This window comes from Pelodiscus sinensis, chromosome 12, assembly GCF_049634645.1.
Source record: "Pelodiscus sinensis isolate JC-2024 chromosome 12, ASM4963464v1, whole genome shotgun sequence".
NCBI classification, from domain to species: domain Eukaryota; kingdom Metazoa; phylum Chordata; order Testudines; family Trionychidae; genus Pelodiscus; species Pelodiscus sinensis.
The window spans coordinates 28,697,139-28,718,506 of NC_134722.1; the positions used below are offsets into that span (position 1 = coordinate 28,697,139).

The 21,368-nt window shown below is 44.8% G+C and overlaps 1 protein-coding gene across 1 annotated transcript in view; it reads right to left on the reverse strand.

Annotated features, from left to right (window-relative positions):
* ABCC12 (ATP binding cassette subfamily C member 12) overlaps positions 1 to 9,652 on the reverse strand; it is a 92,570-nt gene extending 82,918 nt beyond the window's left edge. The window contains exon 1 of the mRNA XM_075940213.1: positions 9,537 to 9,652. The gene's annotated coding sequence lies outside the window, so the exon portion shown is untranslated. The remainder of the gene's footprint in view (positions 1 to 9,536) is intronic.
* Positions 9,653 to 21,368: the final 11,716 nt, after the last annotated feature.

A 21,368-nucleotide genomic window follows, 5' to 3' on the forward strand; every position in this document is an offset into this window, starting at 1 on the left:
AGCTGCCAGCCTGGCCACCCGGAAGCAGGTTTGTATGAAAATCAAGGTGGTCCACTGAGACCCCCGACCCTGAGCTTAGAATGTCCATACTGGGTCAGACCAAAGGTCCATCTAGCCCAGTAGCCTATCTGCCGACAGTGGCCAACACTAGGGACCCTGGAGGAGATGGACTGAAACAATGACCAAGCCATTTGTCTCGTGCCATCCATCTCCAGCCTTCCACAAACAGAGGCTAGGGACACCATTTCTACACCCTGGCTAATACCACTCCATGGACCCAACCTCCATGACTTTATCTCACTTCTCTTTAAACTCTGTTTCAGTTCTAGCCTTCACAGCCTCCTGCAGCAAGGTATTCCACAGGATGACTATTTGCTTTGTGAAGAAGAACTTTCTGTTATTAGTTTGAAGCCTGCTACCCATTCATTTCATTTGTGTCCTTTAGTCCTTCTATTATGGGAACTAATGAAGAACTTTTCTTGATGCACCCTCTCCACACCACTCATGCTTTTATAGACCTCTATCATATCCCCCCTCAGTCTCCTCTTTTTTAAGCTGAGAAGTCCCAGTCTCTTTAGCCTCTCTTCATATGGGACCTGTTCCAAACCTCTGATCATTTTAGTTGCCCTCCCCTCTCCCACCTCCTTTTCCCAGTTTCTCCGAGTTTTGTTCAATAAAGAGAGTTTCTATTTTTGAACACACGTGTCCTTTATTTTGTTCATCAGGAAGGGGGGCTAGGGAGGGGTAAGTGGAAGGAGGTGAGGGAAGAATGGGGTACGAGCCCCTGATGGGGAGGACTGGGGTGTTTCTGTGGGCTTCTCGGGGTGGAAGCTCTCCTGAAGCCCCTTGATTGACCCCCCCCCGGATGGCAGCCTGTGGCAAGTGCAGCCAGGCTGATGGCCGAGTGCTGTGATGTGCCGAGTGTGGGCACTCAGGGCACTCCAAGCCAGGACTGCTTTGCAAGCGGGGAACCCCTGAGAACTGTCTGTCCGGGGTTGGGGTCAGGTCCCTTTAAGCACAGCCCTCAGCTAGCCTGAGACAGCAGCTCCACGCTCTAAGTCCTAACCTGACGCCCTGCCGGCACTGCTTCCGGCCATCCTTAACCTCGGTTCAGGGTCTACTCAATGTGGACATGTTAGTTTGAATTAGCAAAATGCTAATTCGATCTAGTTTTTAGGTCTAGATGCACTAATTCGAATTAGCTTAGTTCGAATTAACTAATTCGAATTAAGTTAGTTCGAATTAGTGCTGTGGTGTAGACATACCCTGAGAGAGGGGGGATGGAGTGAGTGGGATGGAGTTTGGGGGAAGGGCTGGGGCTTCAGAGAAGGGGCAAGCTAGATTGTGAGTTGCCCTTATACTTCAGAAAGTGATCTTGGGCATGACAGATTGGAAACCACTGCTTTACATGGACAAGCACAGCCATGTGATCAGTTGTCTACAATGCCCTGTATAACTACATAGTTTCATCACTTGTGCGTAATGAGGTTATTCTGAATTCATGACAATCAATGCTTTATATCACATACTACCTCACCTTGCTTTGGGCATTCTCTGTGGGCCAGATAATCTGCTGACTAAAGTGGTGATTAAAGCTTTGTTAAATTCAAGGGCACAGCTCACACACATATGATTGAAGAATATGTTTAAGTGTTTCCTGGTTTAGGGACTAGGTACTAGCCTGGACTGAGGAGGGAGGCTTCTTAACTAATATCCTGGATAAGTGAAGAATGTTAAGACTAGCCACCCCACACTGTGGACACATCCAAGGCTGAGGAAGCTATCCAGCTGCAGAGGACTGCTGGTATACCACTGGGGGAGGAAAACTGTCGCAGGGAGAACACTGGCAGCTGGTTACTTCTGGCAGCATACAGTCCTCTACCCATAATCCCAACCCACCCACTATGGTGCTGGAAAACCATTACGCTGCTCTGGCAACAAGAGGATGCCTTGAATTTGCATCCCAGCAGATGTGCTGCCTGCCAGGAGCCTGTATCTGAGATATTACAGACGGATCTGGCCCTCTGACTATTACCTCATCCTATTCATCCATGTGAGTACAAAGGATACTGCAAGGTATTACCCTTGTCAGATCAGCAGTGACTACTCTGGGAGTATGAGAGAAAGAGTTTGGGGTACCGGTGGTATTCTTTTCAATCCTTCTGGTCAAGGGCCCAGGCGGAGACAGATGCAATCTGGAGGTGAATGCCTCACTGCAAAGACATTGCCAGGAGGGCTTTGGCTTCTTAACCATGGGACACCGTTCTAGAAGGAAGGATAGCTAACCTGAGATACGGGGTCCATCTATCAAAGAAAGAGAAGAGCACTGAACACAAACTGGCTAACCTAGTGAGGATGGCGTCAAACCAGGTGACCAAAGCCCAAAGGTAGGTCAAAAACATGAAGACCTGGTAGAAAGGTTAGAAATTGGGGGAAGCGTGAGCTGTAATAGCAGGGATAAAGAAGGGACAAAACAGAACTATAGTGGAAATCAAATCAGTATCTTAGATGTCTGGATAATAACGTGAGACCTATGGGGAATAAGGAGAAAAATACTTGTAATGCTAGTAAATAAACAGAACTGTGACATAATTGGCATCACAGAGAGTTTGGTGGGATAATACGCTTGCCTGAAATATTGGTAGAGAAGGGTACAGTTCGCTCAGGAAGGATAGGCTGAGGCAAAAGGGAGGAGCTGTTGCCTGATATATTTAAAAATGTGTATACTTGGACTGAAGATGAGATGGAAATAGGACACATATTGGTTGAAAGTCACTGGGAAAGGATAAATGGGGTAAAAAACAAGCATGATGTCATGGTAGGATATACTACAAACCACCTGAGCAGAGTAGATGAGGCTTTTTTTAAAACAACTATCAAAATAATCCAAAGCACAGGACTTAGTGATGGGGGACTTCAACTACCTAGATATTTGTTAGGAAAATTACACAGCAAGGCACAAATTATCCAACAAGTTTTTGGAATGTAATGAGGAAGATTTTTTTACAGAAGTTTGAGAAAGCTACTAAAAGAGAGGCTGTTTTAGATTTGATTTTGACAAATAGGGAGAAACTGTTTGAGAATTTAAAACTGAAAGGCAGCTTCAGTGAAAGTGATTGTGAAATGATAGAGTTCTTGATTCTAAGGAATGGTAGGAGGGAGAAGAGCAAAATAAAGACAATGTGTTTCAAGAAGGCACATTTTAGCAAATTCATAAAGTTGGTAGCTAAGATCCCATGAGAAGTAAGTCTGAAGAAAAACAATCAAAGCAGTTGTCAAATTTTCAAAGAGACATTATTAAGGGCACAAGAGCAAACTATTCCACTGCTATTTCCTGTAGGAAAGACAGGAAGTAAACCAGTGTGGCTTAATCAGGAAATCTTGAATATCAAAGAGGAGTCCTACAAAAAGTGGAAAAGATGTCAAAATACAAAGGATGAATATAAACAAATTACACAAGTATGTAGTGGCAAAATGAGAATGGGCAGGGTACAAAGTAATCTAGAAACATAAAGGATAACAACAAAACATTCTACAGATACATTAGAAGAAAGAGGAAAAACCAAGGATAGGGTAGGCCTATTTTTCAGTGAAGAAGGAAAAGGAATAAACATAAAAATTGGAAATGGCAGAGGTGCTTAATGACACCTTTGTTGAGGTTTTCACCAAGAAGGTTTGTGACAACTGGATACCTAACATGGTGAATGCCAGTGAAAATGGGGTAGGTTCAGATGCTAAAATAAGGAAAGACAAGTTAAAATTACTTGGATAGGATACAGAGGGGTAACTGAGTTAGTCTGTAACAGGAAAAACTTAAAAATCAACAAATACCCTTACATGAACTACTTCAAGACAGACCCAAAAGAGAAAACAACAGAATGCCATTTATCACCCTCAGACCACAAATTAAACTGCTCCAATCCATAATCCATAATCTATAACCTATCTTGGAAAATGACCCCTCGCTCTCAGAGGCCTTGGGGGAAAGGCCTATTCTCGCTTACAGACAACCCCTCAACCTGAAACAAATTCTGTCTGGTAACCATGCATCACAGCTACATCATAAGCATCTAGGAACCCCACCCTGCAATCAGCCCCAGTGCCAATTCTGCCCACATATGTATACGAGCAAATTCATCACTAGACCCAACCACATCAGCCACCAAATCAAAGGCTCATTTAACTGCACATCCAGTATTGTGGTCTATGCCATCAAATGCCAGCAATGCCCCAATGCAATATATATTGGACAAACTGAACAGTAGCTACAGGAAAGAATTAATGGACACAACTCAGACATCTGAAAAGGGAACATACAGAAACCTGTTGGTGAACACTTTAACTTTCCTGGACCCTCATTAAGGGATCTCCAAGTTGCTATTTTGGTACAGACCAATTCCACAAGCCAAATACATAGAGAAAGTTTGGAACTCCACCTCATTCACAAGTTTAATTCTTGTGCAAATGGTTTAAATCATGATATTGGATGGCTGGGACATTATCAACCAACCGAACAAGGAAGGTGCCTATGGGTCTTTATGTTTGTGTAGAATCTAGTGTTAATACTCTTCTTTTAAATTGCAAACTAATGGTTCTTATCTGACTCTTTTAACTATCTAGTCTTTATGTGCTAATAGACTATTTGTTGATTTTCAGTTTTTCCTGTTACATACTAGCAAGGCTTTCCCTTTGAAATTTATCTACCCACTGCCACTTTTTCTTCCCCTTCCCCTCCCTCCAATTTTTTCCTTCTTCCCCCCACCCTCTTTCCCTTATTTATTTTTGGCTCTAGACATCCAGTACTCTAGTCATCTGAAGAAGTGGGCTATGCCCATGAAAGTTCACTATACCAGATACATGTTTTGTTAGTTTTTAACATGCTACCAAATTATTTGTTGTTTTTTAAGTTTTTTCTTGGATAAGTTAGATGTCTTCAAATCACTAGGCATCTAATGAAAAACATCCTAGAATACGCAAGGAGCTCACTGAGAAGATATCTGTGCCTTTAGCTGTTATCTTTGAAAAGTCATAAAAGATAGGAGAGATTCCAGAAGACTGCAAAAGGGTAAATACAGTGCCCATCTACAAAAAGGAAAATAAGGACAACCAAGAAAATTACAGACCAGTCACCTCTGTACTTGGTAAGATAATTGAGCAAATAATTAAGGAATCCATCTGCAAACAGCTGGAAGATACTAAGGTGATAAGTCATTTGTCAAGAACAAATTGTGTCAAACCAACCTGACAGATGTCTTTGAAAGGTCAACAAGCCTTGTAAATAGAGGGAAGCAGTAGATGTGGTATATCTAAAGTTTAGTAAGGCTTTAGATACAGTCTTATATAACCTTTTCATTAATAAACTAGGGAAATACAACCTACATGGAGCTATATAAATTGGATGCCTAACCGTTTTCAGAGAGTAACCACGTGATCTTTACAAGAGTTCCCAGAGAGTAATTATCAGTGGTTCACAATCATGCTAGGAGGGTTCTGCAGGGATCAGATCTGGGTCTGGTTCTGTTCAATAACTTCATTTATTTAAATAGTGGCATAGAGAGTACCCTTATAAAGTTTGCACAGGATACTAAGGTTTGAAGGGTTGCAAATGTCTTGGAGAATAGGATTATAATTCAAAGTGAGGTGAATAAACTGGAGAAGTGGTCTCAGGTAAACAGGATGAAATTCAACAAGGAAAATGCAAAGCACTCTACTTAGAAAAGAACAATCAGTTGCACACATATAAAATGGAAAATGATTATTTAGGAAGGAGTACACTGGAAAGGAATTTAGGGGTCATAGTGGACCACAAGCTAAATATCAGTCAACAGCGTGACTCTGTTGCAAAAAAAAGCAAACATGAATCTGGAAGGTATTAGAAAGAAGAGTGTTGTAAGCAAAACACAATAAGAATTTTTTTTTGTTCGCTGTGCTGTTCAGGCCTCAGCTTGAGTACAGTGTCCCATTCTGGGCACCACATTTCAAGAAAGATATGGAGAAATTGGAGAAGGTCGAGAGAAGAGCAACAAAAAGGATTAAAGGTCTAGAAAACATGACCTATGAAAAAAGATTGAAATAAATGGGTTTGTTTAGTCTCGAAAAGAAAAGACTAAGAGGGAACATGATAAAAGTTTTTAAGAACCTAAATAGTAGTTACAAGGAGAAGGGACAACAATTAATCTCTTTGACCTCTGATGATAGGACAAGAAGCAGTAAGCTTGAATTGCTACAAGCAAGGTTTAGGTTGCACTCTAGGAAAACCTTCATGTCAGGGTGGTTAAGCATTGAAATAAATTGCCTGTCCATGAAGGTTGTGGGATCTCTATCCCTGAAGCTTTTTAAGAGCAGATTAGACAAACACCTTTCTGGGATGTTCTAAACCATGCTTGGTCCTGCTGTGAGGACAGGTCTCTGATTCTATGACAGATTGAAGTTTTGCAAAGCGTGGGTAGCTGAGTGGGTAGGGGGAAATAGAACGGGATATAGCACCTCCCTGGTCCGGCACCCTTGGGATCTAACAAGTCCCAAGGAAGAGTTTGCTAGACCAGGTGTGGTCAATTCCATCTCTCTGCTGATGGATTCTGGGCTCTCCCACGGTCCATCAGCAGACCCAGATGGGCTCCCCTCCTGGCTGCTGGGCTATTCTCTGCCCCTGGGCCATTGTAGCTCTGCAGCCAACCTGGAGCCATCAGCCTCCCAGCTCCACTCCCTGTCTCTGGGATTCCAGGACACTCTGGTCCGGCAACATCCATGGGCTGGCAGGAGACACCTAATTAAAGCAAGATACGGATTGCCTCCATCAGGAAGAACCTGATTGAGGTAAATGGAAGAGAAAAGCACCTTACCACCTAATATAGGAGAGGAGAACTGAGAGTTACAGTGAGACAGGTATTAAGAGGTTCAGGATATATGTTTATGTTGCATGGGGGGTAGAAAATTCTTCTTCATAGGGAAAAAGAAACAGATTTGCTTTGGATTAAAGAGTCTTTTAAATGCATATTACGATGTGGTGAAGTTTATGAAGCTGTGATATCCTAGAGTATGTCTACACTACAAAGTTAATTCGAACTAACAGACGTTAGTTCGAATTAACTTTGATAGGCGCTACACATGCAAACCGCTAGTTCGAACTTAATTCCAACTAGCGGAGCACTTAATTCCAACTAGGTAAACCTCATTCTACGAGGACTAACGCCTAGTTCGAATTAACTAGTTCAAATTAAGGGCTGTGTAGCCACTTAATTCGAACTAGTGGGAGGCTAGCCCTCCACAGCTTTCCCTGGTGGCCACTCTGGGCACCACCAGGGAAACTCTTCTGCCCCCCTCCTGGCCCCGGAGCCCTTAAAGAGGCACGGGCTGGCTACGGTGCCCGTGCCAGGTGCAAGCCTGCCAGCACCCAGCCAGCAGACCCTGCACCTGGCACGGCTTGAGCCGGCCACCCGCTGCCACCCAGCCCTCCGCCTCTTCCCAGGACCCCAGGTTGGCGGCTCCCAGGAGCCTGCCCAGGACCTCAAGAGGCGGGCATCCGCCTGGGCTAGTGCAGACATCGTGGACCTTGTCTACGACCTCTGCACTAGGCACAGGAAAGTGGCCGGCTAGGGCAGGAGAGCTGCCAGCCTGGCCCCCAGGAGCAGGTTGGCATGAAAATCAAGGTGGTCCAGTGAGACCCCCGACCCTGAGCCCTGAGCTTAGAATGGCCGTACTGGGTCAGACCAAAGGTCCATCTAGCCCAGTAGCCTGTCTGCCGACAGCGGCCAACACTAGGTACCCTGGAGGGGATGGACCGAAGACAATGACCAAGCCATTTGTCTCGTGGCATCCATCTCCAGCCTTCCACAAACAGAGGCCAGGGACACCATTTCTACCCCCAGGCTAATACCACTCCATGGACCCAACCTCCATGACTTTATCTCACTTCTCTTTAAACTCTGTTCTAGTTCTAGCCTTCACAGCCTCCTGCAGCAAGGAGTTCCACAGGATGACTATTTGCTTTGTGAAGAAGAACTTTCTGTTGTTAGTTTGAAGCCTGCTACCCATTCATTTCATTTGGTGTCCTTTAGTCCTTCTATTATGGGAACTAATGAAGAACTTTTCTTGATGCACCCTCTCCACACCACTCATGCTTTTATAGACCTCTATCATATCCCCCCTCAGTCTCCTCTTTTCTAAGCTGAGAAGTCCCAGTCTCTTTAGCCTCTCTTCATATGGGACCTGTTCCAAACCCCTGATCATTTTAGTTATTTTGTACATCAGGAAGGGGGGCTAGGGAGGTGTAAGTGGAAGGAGGTGAGGGAGGAATGGGGTACGAGCCCCCGATGGGGAGGACTGGGCTGGCTCTGCGGGCTCCTCAGGGTGGAAACTCTCCTGAAGCCCCTTGATTGACTCCCCCCCCCCCCCCGGATGGCAGCCTGCGGCAAGTGCAGCCGGGCTGATGGCCGAGTGCTGTGATGTGCCGAGTGTGGGCACTCAAGGCACTCCAAGCCAGGACTGCTTTGCAAGCGGGGAACCCCCTCGGCTAGCCTGAGGCAGCAGCTCCACGCTCTAAGTCCTAACCTGATGCCCTGCTGGCACTGCTTCCGGCCATCCTTAACCTCAGTTCAGGGTCCACTCAGTGTGGACATGCTAGTTCGAATTAGCAAAACGCTAATTCGAACTAGTTTTTAAGTCCAGATGCGCTAATTCAAATTAGCTTAGTTCGAATTAACTAATTCGAACTAAGTTAGTTCGAATTAGTGCTGTAGTGTAGACATACTCCTAGGTTGCTGGGACTACCCTATACAGGCTGGAGGTGACTGTTGTGGAAAGGCTCTGCACCCACTAAGGAAAAAATGCACCTGTAGTATAAGGACAACAGCTGCAGAAAGTTTCTGGGACTAGCCAGGGAGTTTTTGTTGCAAAAACTGTAAGAAAAACAGTCTACAGGGAGCCCTGGAGACCAGTTCACTTCATCCAGCATGAAACTTTTTTTCATTATGTGCACTTTTCTCAAAAGGGTATCTCAGCACTGTAAAATCTTGCATCCTAAAGTAAAATGCACACTTGGACAAAAAAAAATTAAAATAATCCTATCAGCTATAATTATCATTTCAAAAGGCATATTCAGTTAAGTCTACTATAGTCCAGTAATAAATTGTCAGTATCTGATATTATACATTACTACATATAAATATTTTTTTTCTTTTCTCCTCTACTGCTGAGAGGAATTCATTACTCAAAGTAGCAATGGGTACAAAATAGTGAGAGGTTATACTTCAAAAGAAATAAAGCAGAATCATTGCACAGTGTATCATCTGTTTTCATTGATACTTACAGATGTTTCAGGAAATAAAGTATTTTCTTAACTAACAAAGTTAACAGTCATACACTTAAAACAAAGCATAAGTCATTTTTCTTTTTAATCTATGTCTGCATATTAAAACTCAATGGAACATGAATCAGGAAAAATAGAATGATATCATTATATTATTACATTTAATTTATTGCAGAATAGTCTACATTCATTCTAAGTTTATACACATAAAAAGCGAAGCTAACATTACCATGTGAGTTAGAAGAATTTGACTTGTCCTGTTGAATGAGCTTCTGTGTAATGGACAAAGTTCTTATGGCAAATGTTCTTATGTATGATAGTATTGCTAAAGTTTCTCAGTCTAATCAGTCTAAAGGTTACATTAGACAGTCCTGTGCAATTCCAGACAAAGCATTTTTATAACTAAATGTATCTTTTATAGAAGTCCATTTAAAGCCTGTAAAGATTTCTATAAAACCACAAAAAATGTACTTTCTATTCACCTTACCCATGCAAGGATTTACATTCAAGTCTTGGTTGATTTGTGAATCAGAGGTGATCAAGAATGCTATATATAGTATTAGGAGTAATAAATAAGGGAACTTGTTAGAGGCGTGAATCAGAGCAGAGAACTAAGAGTTAGGATTTCTGTATTCTCTTCTTGGTTCTGACCCTTGGGCTATGCCTAGACTGCCGCTTTTTGGGGGGGGGGGAGGAAAGGTACACAAATTACGCTTTGCAATTTGTGTACCTTTTTCCGATAGTTATGTCGGAAGAGGCTTTTCCGAAATGTGGCCCATCTACTTTGGACCACATTTTGGAAAAACCTCCTCTTTCGGAAGATCCCTTCTTCCTTGTGGAACAAGGAAGACAGGACTTTCGAAAGAGCGCGTCTACTCTTCTGCAAAAAATGTCAGAAAAGCAGATGCATTCTCTGGACACGGCGGAGTTTTTCTGGGATACTTCCAGTATCCCAGAAAAACTCCATAGTCTAGACATAGCCTCTGTGTTACCTGAGCAAGTCTAAGGCCCAAATTTTCAAAAGTATTTATTGTTTCATAATGTTGGGTGACCAACATGAGATACTCAAGCCCTGCTTTTTTATAGCTGCTGAGCGTGCCTTTTGAAGTAAACGAGACAGCACAGTGGAGTAAAGAAGTTAATTTTTTAAAGGAATTAAATAAATATATCTCTAAGCTGGCTAGTTTCCTGTAGGCTTCGCAGTGGTAGCAAGTGTCAAGGAGAGTGGAGTCAGAGAAAAAGGTATGGCCTTGCTCACCAGCTCAAGAGCATTTTGTGCCGTATTCAGCAGCACATAAAGTAAGTGTGACTACTCAGAGGCTTACGATTAAATATGTAGTTTTAGAACTTTGCTGAACTGGGTCCTAAATCTGGCCAGAACAATTTTAGTTTACATGAGGCCAGCCATGCAATTTGCTTCAGGAAGCTACTGCATTGGTAGAGTGGCCAGCTCCTCAAGAGGCTTAAATGACATGATGGCGAATTTGGAGGAAACAAAAGTGGTGATACTCTCCCAAGTTCCAACAATGGAATAAGCCCCACACATTTGAGTCAATGAGGTGCTATTCAAAGTAGAAATTAGGTATTACTCATGGTAGATTGTGCAGAGATTCAAAATAAGGTATCTATGATATCTCTATATCTGGGCTCCTCAAACTTGGTTCCACTTTACCACACTTTGAATGTACCAATAGACTAGGTTGCACTCCTCAAACTTGGCTTTCCCTGTGGGGTACTTAGATTCGAGGATATGCTGGTTGGGCTTAATTCTTCTGTGGTAGTGCTCAGATCTCTGCTTGGCTCCTTTAACTTGGGAGAAAAGAATAATTGGAGGTATTTCCCAGAAGCTGCCCACACATACTTCATGTTGGCCCTGTCACTATGAGGATATTGTGCTCTTTCCTCTCTTTGCATACATGCTTTCATGAGCAAGTAGCTAACAAATTTGACAGGATCATCAATGAGCACTTGAGTTAATACCTAATTCCAGTAGTTCACACTTCTCAGAGCGTATTGTTTCAGACCATTTCATTAGTTAACCTACAAAAATGTGATCTCAGTGTTTCCTTGCTACTGTGACACTTAAAGACTTCTATAAAAGATTGGGAGCTGAGTTTCTGGAGCACATAATGACTGAGAGAGGCAGTAATACACTTATCACAATGTATTGGCTTAGTCTTAGCCCTGCTTGATAGCAGCAACATCAAAAGATATCAGAATATTTGTCTACACTTGAACTCCCACGAATGCAGCTCAGCTGGTGGTCAGCTGTCATATTTTGCTAACTTTCCCTAGAGTGCACATGACTTGAAAAGCAAAGCCTTTGATTGGGTAGGGACCGATTGTCCTGTCAATTCAGCTTGAGGGAACAGAGTCAGAGGGATCCATGGTGTCTAGGATAATCACTGAAAATGGGATGCCAGTGCAAGCCTGTAACTAAGAGTGAGTCTACACTGCACTGTTTCCCCAGAATAATGGAGATTATTCCAGAAAAATAATCCTAGCATCCACACTGCCATTCCGTTATTTCAACAGAAAGTCAAAATAATGGATGGCTTTTTCAGATGGCGGTAAACCTCATTCCATGAGGAATAAACCTTTTTCTGAAAAAACTTTTTCAGAAAAAAAGTGTGTATGGACATGGAATAGGGAGTTTTGTTGGAAAAAAAGCCTCCAGGAAATAACACAGGTGCTTTGCTGGCCAATCGGTCCACACTCATCTCAACTCTATAGTTCCTGTTCTCCTGCAGCTGTTAACACTGCAGACACAGGGGACAGGGCTTATGGTAGTTCCTGATGTCTGGGCAGCATGTCGCAGCCACAAGCCCCCCAAGAGCCTCCTGCCCATCCCAGGGAGCATGCACAGGACTCCCAGGAGCCACAAAAGGCATGCACTGTCCTGGTCTGGGGTAGAGATCTTGGCCCTCCTTGAGGTGTGGGGCAACAAGGAGACCCTCCAGGATCCAAATGGCACAACACCAATATCTATGGCCAGATGCTGACAGCCTGGCCACGAAGGGCTATACCAGGAGACTGCAGCAGGTCCGCAGCAAGGTGAAGGAGCTGTGGCAGGTCTATGCCAGGGCAAGGGAGCGCAGCTCACACTCAGGAGCAAGAACCTACTTCTGCCCCTATTTTGATGAACTGCACCAGATCCTGGGGACAGTGTAGCTCCTTCCCCACCCCTTGTAGTGGACTCGGGGCTGGAAATATCCGTCATCACCCACCCGTGGGTCCCAGCCCACAAGGAGGAGGAGGAGCAGGAGAAGGAGGAAACGGTGATCACCATCACCTCACTCACTTTGGAGCCGGTACCCCAGGGCTTGGATGTTCTCCAGACATCCTCCGAGGGTGGGGAGGGATCATCAGGTGAGTGCTCTTAGTTTTACACACACACAGGGTGGAGGTGGCGGGCGCTGAGGGGCTGTGGTGTGATTTTCACTCAGCCTGGCCATCGTGCTGCAGTGTGTGCATGTGGATGAATGTGCAGTGCCAGTCTGTGCCACGCAGCCCCAGGAGGCAGCGCCGGAGCACCCCAGGCTCCTGCTCACAGGCTCTGGGGAGGGCTCTGGGGAGGGCCAGACACACTTCTAGTCCCCTGGGGGAGACACCCTCCCACCAGGAGCTACTGCTGGAAGGAGGCTGGGGACAAGGGCGCATGCACACAGACTCTGGCGTCCCGCATACTGCACATGGACATGCCTGCATGATCAAGGCAGCACCCGCTCCTGGGGACCGTGCTGCCAGGTGCAGGTGTGTGTGTGGCCGCAGTGGAAGCCCAGACAACTTGAGGCCCCTCTCCCAGCCATGGGATCCCAGTGTGACTGGCCATTTCTCTTGCCTGCTTGTCCGTAGGGTGGGGGGTGGCAGGGCAGGGAACATGGTCCCCAGGAACCTCTGGGCCTCTGTGAGGCAGGACCCACTGTCCAGGCCACACATGGCCTTGCTCCTGGGATATCACCTTCCTCAGACCCAAGAACTGTTGCTCTCAGCTCACTGAGGAGGGCAAGGGCTCAGGGACAGTGCTCCAGGGGTGACTGAGCCCCTCTCTTTATTCTCCCCAGCCAGATCAGCTGTGACTATGGGGCGATTGACAGCAGCTGAGCCAGCCGCCCGACCCTGGGGGAGTCGCGTGTCCATCCTCTGGGACATGCAGCAGATGCTGGCAGGCACATATGTGGACTGAGTGGCTGCAACAGGGCCACAACATGTGTGCAATTGTAGGAGATGATGACCTACCCAGCACCAGTCCCAGTCCCTGCTCCAATCCCTGCTCCCCCTCCCATGCCTGACCCTGTTCCCTTTCCCATAGCTGACTCTCCTCCAGACCCCTCTCCTGCCTATGCCCTTATCCTCCCAGGATACCCCCACCCCCGAGGTTGCTGAGGTCCCTGGACACGAGGCGGAAGACGCACCTGAGTCACAGGCTGCTCTCAGTCCCAGCTCTGAGTCTCTCCTCTCCCCTCCAAGTTTCTCAGTCCCCCTCCCCATTTCCAGGTTCTCAGCCCCTTCTCCTCCCCATTTACTTCTATCCCAAATAAATAACCAACCAGTTCTTTTTTTTTTTTTTTTTTTTTTTAAATAGCACAACTTGTGGCTACGTCTAGACTGGCATGATTTTCCGGAAATGCTTTTAACATAAAAGTTTTCCTTTAAAAGCATTTTCAGAAAAAAGCGTCTAGATTGGCACAGACGCTTTTCCGCAAAAGCACATTTTGCGGAAAAGCGTCCGTGGCCAAACTAGACGCGCTTTTGTGCAAAAAAGCCCTGATCGCCATTTTCGTGATCGGGGCTTTTTTGCGGAAAACAAATCTCAGCTGTCTACACTGACCCTTTTGCGCAAAAGTTTTGCGCAAAAGAGACTTTTGCACCAATGGGAGCAGCATAGTATTTCCACAAAAAGCACTGATTTCTTACAGTAGGAAGTCAGTGCTTTTGCGGAAATTCAAGCGGCCAGTGTAGACAGCTGGCAAGTTTTTCTGGAAAAGCGGCTAATTTTCCGGAAAAACTGGCCAGTCTAGACACAGCCTGTGTGTTTATTGGGTCTAAAGGGAAGAAAGGTGGAGTGAGGGGTTGCTGGAGGAAAGGCAGAATGGGGCAAGGCACAGGCCCCTAGTGGGGAGAGTTACTGGGGTCCTTGAGAGAAACTCTCTCTCAGGGCCTCTCAGATGTGCACCCCTACCTGATGGGCCTGGCGGATGGCAGCTCTGTGTGGCTGCTCACTGACCCATCCCTCCAAGCATGCCTCTGCCTCCCCAGTGCAGAAGGGAGGCCTCCCACTTCCTCACCATGATGCTGTGGAGAACACAACATGCTGACACTGCCTGGGGGATGTTGTACTCCCCCATTGAGGCGGGTCAGGAGGCACCTGAACCTCACCTTCAAGCATCCAGAGGCTCATTCAGCCTACATGCAGGCCTCGCCCAGGCAGCCTGGTCTGCTCCAGGTTGCTGGTGTATGGCTTCATAAGCCATGGCATTAGGGTGTAGGCTGCATCTCCCATGATGCATACCCCCTATAAAGGCTCCCCCTCTCCGCCCTCCACCCCCCCGCAGGGCTGTGTGAGGGCCGGGGGAGTATAAGAATTTAAGTTCTGTTTTCTATGCCTCCGATCAATGAGAGACATAAAGAGCTCAAGTTCTAGTTCATACAAGAGTTAAATGGTGACTTGGTTGCACTCCACTAGTAACTCCATGGGGAAGTGATTTCAGATAGTAGAAAGCGCTAATGAGATCCAATGGCTGCAAGCTGAAGCCTGTCAAATCGGACTAGAAATAATGTTTTAGCACTAAGCATAATTAATCCTTATCTAGGGGTACACTAGAGTATCCATCACTTGGGCTGTGTCCAGACTTAAGGATTTTTTCGAAAAAAGTAGCCTTTTTTCGAAAAAACGTCACTTGTGTCTAGACTACAGCCGCGTTCTTTCGAAATTAAATTGAAGGAACGAGGCTTTTCTTTCAACGGCGGTAAACCTAATTCCACGAGGAAGAACGCCTTTTTTCGAAAGTGCTCTTTCGAAAAAAGGCATTCTTGAATGCAAACAGGGCTTTTTCGAAAGAGAGCATCCAGACTGCCTGGGTGCTTTCTTTTGAAAAAGCGGCTTGCTTTTTCGAAAGAACTGCTTGCAGTCTAGACACTCTTTTTCGAAAGAGGCTTTTTCGAAAGTATCTTTCGAAAAAGCCTCTTTCGAAAGAGGCTTGCAGGCTAGACGTAGCCTTGGAGTCTTTAAGTGGAGATGAGTGTTCCCTGTATGCTGTGCAGTTGGGCAGCAACCAATGAGATATTCGGATGCCTTGCAACCCACCTGATTAGCAGAGTGTCCAGAACTAGCAGCATGGTTTTCTACTGGTAGTGCTCATCTGCATGTGTATTGGTGCACATAACAAAATTTATTCTGCACATGGATGGAAAAAATGAGAGGGACCATTGACCAAGACTGCATAGCTTTAAGAGATATATGATAGAGCTCAAACAGAAGTTACAGGCTTAATGCAGAAATTGCTGTTTTGGTCCGTGTCATACGAGCAATCATATTAGATAATCATAATGGTTCCCTCCGGCCCCATGTTCTATGAAACTATAAAGCTGAATGAGGAAGTCCTTTGATATCTGATATGAGGGAGCTGGTTCTTCACTTAATGAGTGATGTTCTGCCAGCCATGAAAGAAGATTAAGTGCACTCAGACATCTTATTATTTATTGTTGTATTATGAAAGCATCTAGAGGTCCTGCCCACTGCTACACTATGCATTGCAAGGATCGTTATCTAGAAGATAAGGTGATAAGTAACAGTCAGCATGGCTTTTTAAAGAACAAGCATGTCAAACCAACATGATAACATTCTTTATTAGGTAAGAAGCCTAGTGGATAAGGGGGAAGTGTTAGATGTGGTACACTTAGACTTTAGTGAAGCATTTTAATACACTCTTTTATGACTTTCTCATTAATCAACTATGGAAATGTAACCTAGACAGGGCTACTATAAGGTGACTGCATAACTGGTTGGATAACCATTCCCACAGAGGAGTTATCAATGGTTCACAGTCATGCTGGAAAAGCATAATGACTGGGGTTCTTCAGGGATGAGTTTTGGCACCAGTTCTGTTCAATATCTTCATCAACAATTTAGATATTAACATAGAGAGTACACTTATAAAGTTTGCAGATGATACCAAGCTGGGAGGAGTTACAAGTGCTTTGGAGGATAGAATTACAATTCAAAATGATCTGGACAAACTGACAAAATGGTCTGAGGTAAATAGGATGAAATTCAACAAGGACAAATACAAAGTATTCCATTTAGGAAGGAACAATCCATTTCCCACATACAGAATGAGAAGTGACTGCCTAGGAAGGAGTACTGCAGAAAAGCATTTAGGGGTCATAGTGGACTACAAGCTAAATATGAGTCAATAGTGTGACACTGTAGCAAACATTCCTACTTCAAGGTTTCTCACAAAAGTTCATCATGCTCCCTGTAGTCCCTCTTCATGCTACTTTCCTTTACCTGACAGAGAGCGTTCTCATCTAGGACTTCCTGCTCAAGTGAGTTCTCCTCTTTTCTCCATGTAGTCCTTTTTGCCCCTTTTATAGCTGGGATCTGATTATAATTAAGAAGATGGCAAGTGGGCTAAATAGTAGGTTTGAAACCCTTCCTTCCTTGTCCAAGGCAAAACTCCACAGCTGGGGCTGGTCCTGATGGCACCTCAGGCAAGAAGTGTCTTTGGTGCCCTTCTTCTCTTTGTTACACTTTTAAATATCTTGTTTTTTCTACAGCACCCTAACTCTGACACCCCAGAAGATCTCCCGGGTCTCCTGCATCTATATCTAAACCTACCCACAACCCAGCTGAGGAAGAGCTATATCCTTAAGAACAAATATCTTACTCAGCCATAGGACTTTCTTGTATGTATTTAAAGATATCCTGTCAGTTTGGCATTTTCAAGTCTAATGAAGATTGCTAAGACGAAAACAAACTACAGGGCTAAACAAATGTGCACTGTGGCTATTGCAACCAGTTAGTATTGAAGGGTATGCATGTGTTCATTTTAAACAAAATGTGGTTTGGAAAGTAGGTATGCATAAAGAAGCAGCTGTGGCTCACCACCCTAGGAACAGTCTAGAAAAGGCCAAGGGGAGGGGGGTGAACTCAACATGTGGAGTGGAGAAGTACAAGCATGTGACAAACAAAGCCATATATGGAAAGGTTGAATCTGATTGGTTTAGAAGTTTGTGTTATGTAACCTGTAACTGCCATGTGCTATAAAACAGCAAGGGGAGGGGCTCCTTGCTCGAGGGGCTCTGGCTGATTTTAGTACCAGGGGCTCTCCCCTTATGCACATTGAATAAAGTCTTGTTCAATTCAATTCAATTCAATTCAAGACCCTTGATTCTGCCCAGCACCTGACTCTCTGGGAACCACAAAATCCCAACAGTATAAACATTTCTGTTACTTCCGAGATTTTACCTCTGTACAGAAAAGCAGTAGTTCAGAGTACACCATCAAAGTCAGTTATTAACAAGGGGTCAGGCAACATCATGTACAAAGGCCTCTGACATGGCATTTTTTTAAAATCAGTTAAGAACATGCTGAATGAGGCATTTCAAAGGCCCCATCCAGCAATTAGCTCTCAGAACCGGGTCTATTCACTTCAATGGATCTTTGTAAGATCGGGCCAAAGCTTGTCATGTACTGACATTCCATCAGTGGGCCTGGAGACACCAATGCCATGCTGATGAAAAACGAACAGCCTGGCCCTAATCCTGCTGTTTCTCTTTTCTTCACATTTATTTTTAGGGATTTATTTCCAGTGGAAAAAAACAGTAGCTGAAAACACGGACCAAAAGAGGTGATGACTGTGGGAGGAGAGTGAGCGCAGTTATTTGCCAAGAGACCCGGAGCTCCTTACATCAAAACGTAGCACAATGGGGCCCTGATCCTAATTGGGGCCTCAAGGGGTTGCACAAAAATAATTAATAAATAATCATCTTCGCATAGCACTTGCTAATACCCAAGATCCAGTTTTAGCATGTACTGCATTCGGTGGAAAACCTTGGAGGATTCTCTGTACTATGTATAGATAAATCGTGGTCTCATTGGCACAAGAAAGGAGAGTATTGTTTATCCCTTGCAAAAAAAGCTCCTGTTGGCCATCCTATGGTGATGGCTGAAGGGATGTACTTATGTTGCCCAGCACTTAGCAACTTCTTTTAGCAGTTACCATATTCCTTCAACTAGTGCTGACCAAAGTAGCCGCTGGGAACCTGGGTAAGTTGATTAACCCATAGACCTACGCTGCACAAGAGATGTGGTGCACGGGTCATCAATACATTCCAGGGTTGTCTTGAGAACTTCAGAGAATTCCTGCCACACTACTTGCATAGGGAAAGAGACTATTTGTGCCCTTTGCACACCAAAAAAGTGTAGGTCATGATTTAGTCCATAATCAGAGTAAGCAAGAGACCACGATTTGTAAAACACAGAAGAGCCAGGACTCACTTATAGAATCATAGAATCATAGGACTGGAAGGGACCTCGAGAGGTCATCGAGTCCAGCCCCCCGCCCTCAAGGCAGGACCAAGCTCCGTCTACACCATCCCTGACAGATGTCTATCTAACCTGTTCTTAAATATCTCCAGAGAGGGAGATTCCACCACCTCCCTTGGCAATTTATTCCAATATTTGACCACCCTGACAGGAATTTTTTCCTAATGTCCAATCTAAACCTCTCCTGCTGCACTTTAAGCCCATTACTCCTTGTCCTGTCCTCAGAAACCAAGAGGAACAAATTTTCTCCTTCCTCCTTGTGACACCCTTTTAGATATTTGAAAACCGCTATCATGTCCCCCCTTAATCTTCTTTTTTCCAAACTAAACAAGCCCAGTTCACGAAGCCTGGCTTCATAGGTCATGTTCTCTAAACCTTTAATCATTCTTGTCGCTCTTCTCTGTACTCTTTCCAATTTCTCCACATCTTTCTTGAAATGTGGCGCCCAGAACTGGACACAGTACTCCAGCTGAGGCCTAACTAGTGCAGAGTAGAGCGGCAGAATGACTTCACGAGTTTTGCTTACAACACACCTGTTGATACAACCTAGAATCATATTTGCTTTTTTTGCAACAGCATCACACTGTTGACTCATATTCAACTTGTGGTCCACTATGACCCCTAGATTCCTTTCCGCCCTGCTCCTTCCTAGACAGTCGTTTCCCATCTTGTATGTATGGAACTGATTGTTCCTTCCTAAGTGGAGCACTTTGCATTTCTCCTTATTAAACCTCATCCTGTTTACCTCTGACCATTTCTCTAACTTGCTAAGGTCATTTTGAATTATGTCCCTATCCTCCAAAGAAGTTGTAACCCCACCCAGTTTGGTGTCATCTGCAAACTTAATAAGCGTACTCTCTATCCCAATATCTACATCATTGATGAAGATATTGAACAGTACGGGTCCCAAAACAGACCCTTGCGGAACTCCACTTGTTATCCCTTTCCAGCAGGATTTAGCACCGTTAACAACAACTCTCTGACTACGGTTATCCAGCCAATTATGCACCCACCTTATCGTGGCCCTATCTAAGTTATATTTGCCTAGTTTATCAATAAGAATATCATGCGAGACCGTATCAAATGCCTTACTAAAGTCTAGGTATATGACATCCACCGCTTCTCCTTTATCCACAAGGCTCGTTATCCTATCAAAGAATGCTATCAGATTAGTTTGGCATGACTTGTTCTTCATAAACCCATGCTGGCTATTCCCTATCACTTTATTACCTTCCAAGTGTTTGCATATGATTTCCTTAATTACCTGCTCCATTATCTTCCCTGGGACAGACGTTAAACTGACCGGTCTGTAGTTTCCTGGGTTGTTCTTATTCCCCTTTTTATAGATGGGCACAATATTTGCCCTTTTCCAGTCTTCTGGAATCTCCCCTGTCTGCCATGATTTTTCAAAAATCATAGCTAAAGGCTCAAATACCTCCTCTATCAGCTCCTTGAGTATCCTGGGATGCATTTCATCAGGACCTGGTGACTTGCTGACATCTAACTTTCCTAAGTGATTTGAACTGTCCCATTTAACCAAAGACAATATCTTTTTTATATCAACTCCGATCTCTATATTCAGCTGTATATTCATTGCACATTTCTTCTCTCTTTAACAAAAACAATGTAAATTAATTATAGGTGCTGGCCTGCCATCTGGTGGCTCAGACAGACATAGCAATGCTCAAAAAGCAAGAATAGAAGCTACTTGCAAGTTTGGCAGATGTGAGCTATCATATTAGGTGGTGACACCCACAATTACTAAATAGAAAAAGGAGCACTTTATTTTGAAGCCCAGGTCTCCCCACATATATGATGCACCATTTAAATACTAAGGACGTTAAAGGATGGGTATTTTGCTAATCATGTAGTCGATACAATTTTTGTCGACTACATTATTAGTCAATAAGGGGCGGGGGTCAATAAAGCCTCTGGGCTCTTGCTACATTTAAAATGCAGAGGTGCAGTGGTCCCAGACTTGCATGAGCTGGGACTGCTTGTTCCCAGCTCACACTGGGTCCAGCAGCCCCTGTCCACTGCCAGCCTGGGCAGCTGTGAACAGGGGCTGCTTCGTGGCAGCAGCCTCTGTCCACGGGGAAGGAGGCCAGCTCTCTGCTGGAACCGCTGTGTACAGGGACTGCTGCCCGAACAGCCACAGCTGACAGCGAGCCTCAGCCTGCTGTGGGCAGAGGCTGATTCACAACATCCTTCTCTATCCTTCCCCTTTGCTGCCTCTGGTAGAGGCTGCGAGGGGGGAGGCAGGCAGCACCATGGAGACGGTGCTGGGAGGAACCGGTTTTTAAGCCAGCTTCCCTCAGCACCAGCTCCTGTACTGCCCCTCCCCTTGTTGCCTCTCATACAGAGGCAGCAACATGGTGGTGGTGGGGAGAAGCGAGTAGTCGAGTACTCCACTCAACTGCCCGATAAGCTTATGCTTACCGGGTAGTTAAGTAGTCGACTATTCACTTATTCCCCTATTAAATACCTACACAATTTACTTATGTTAGCCAT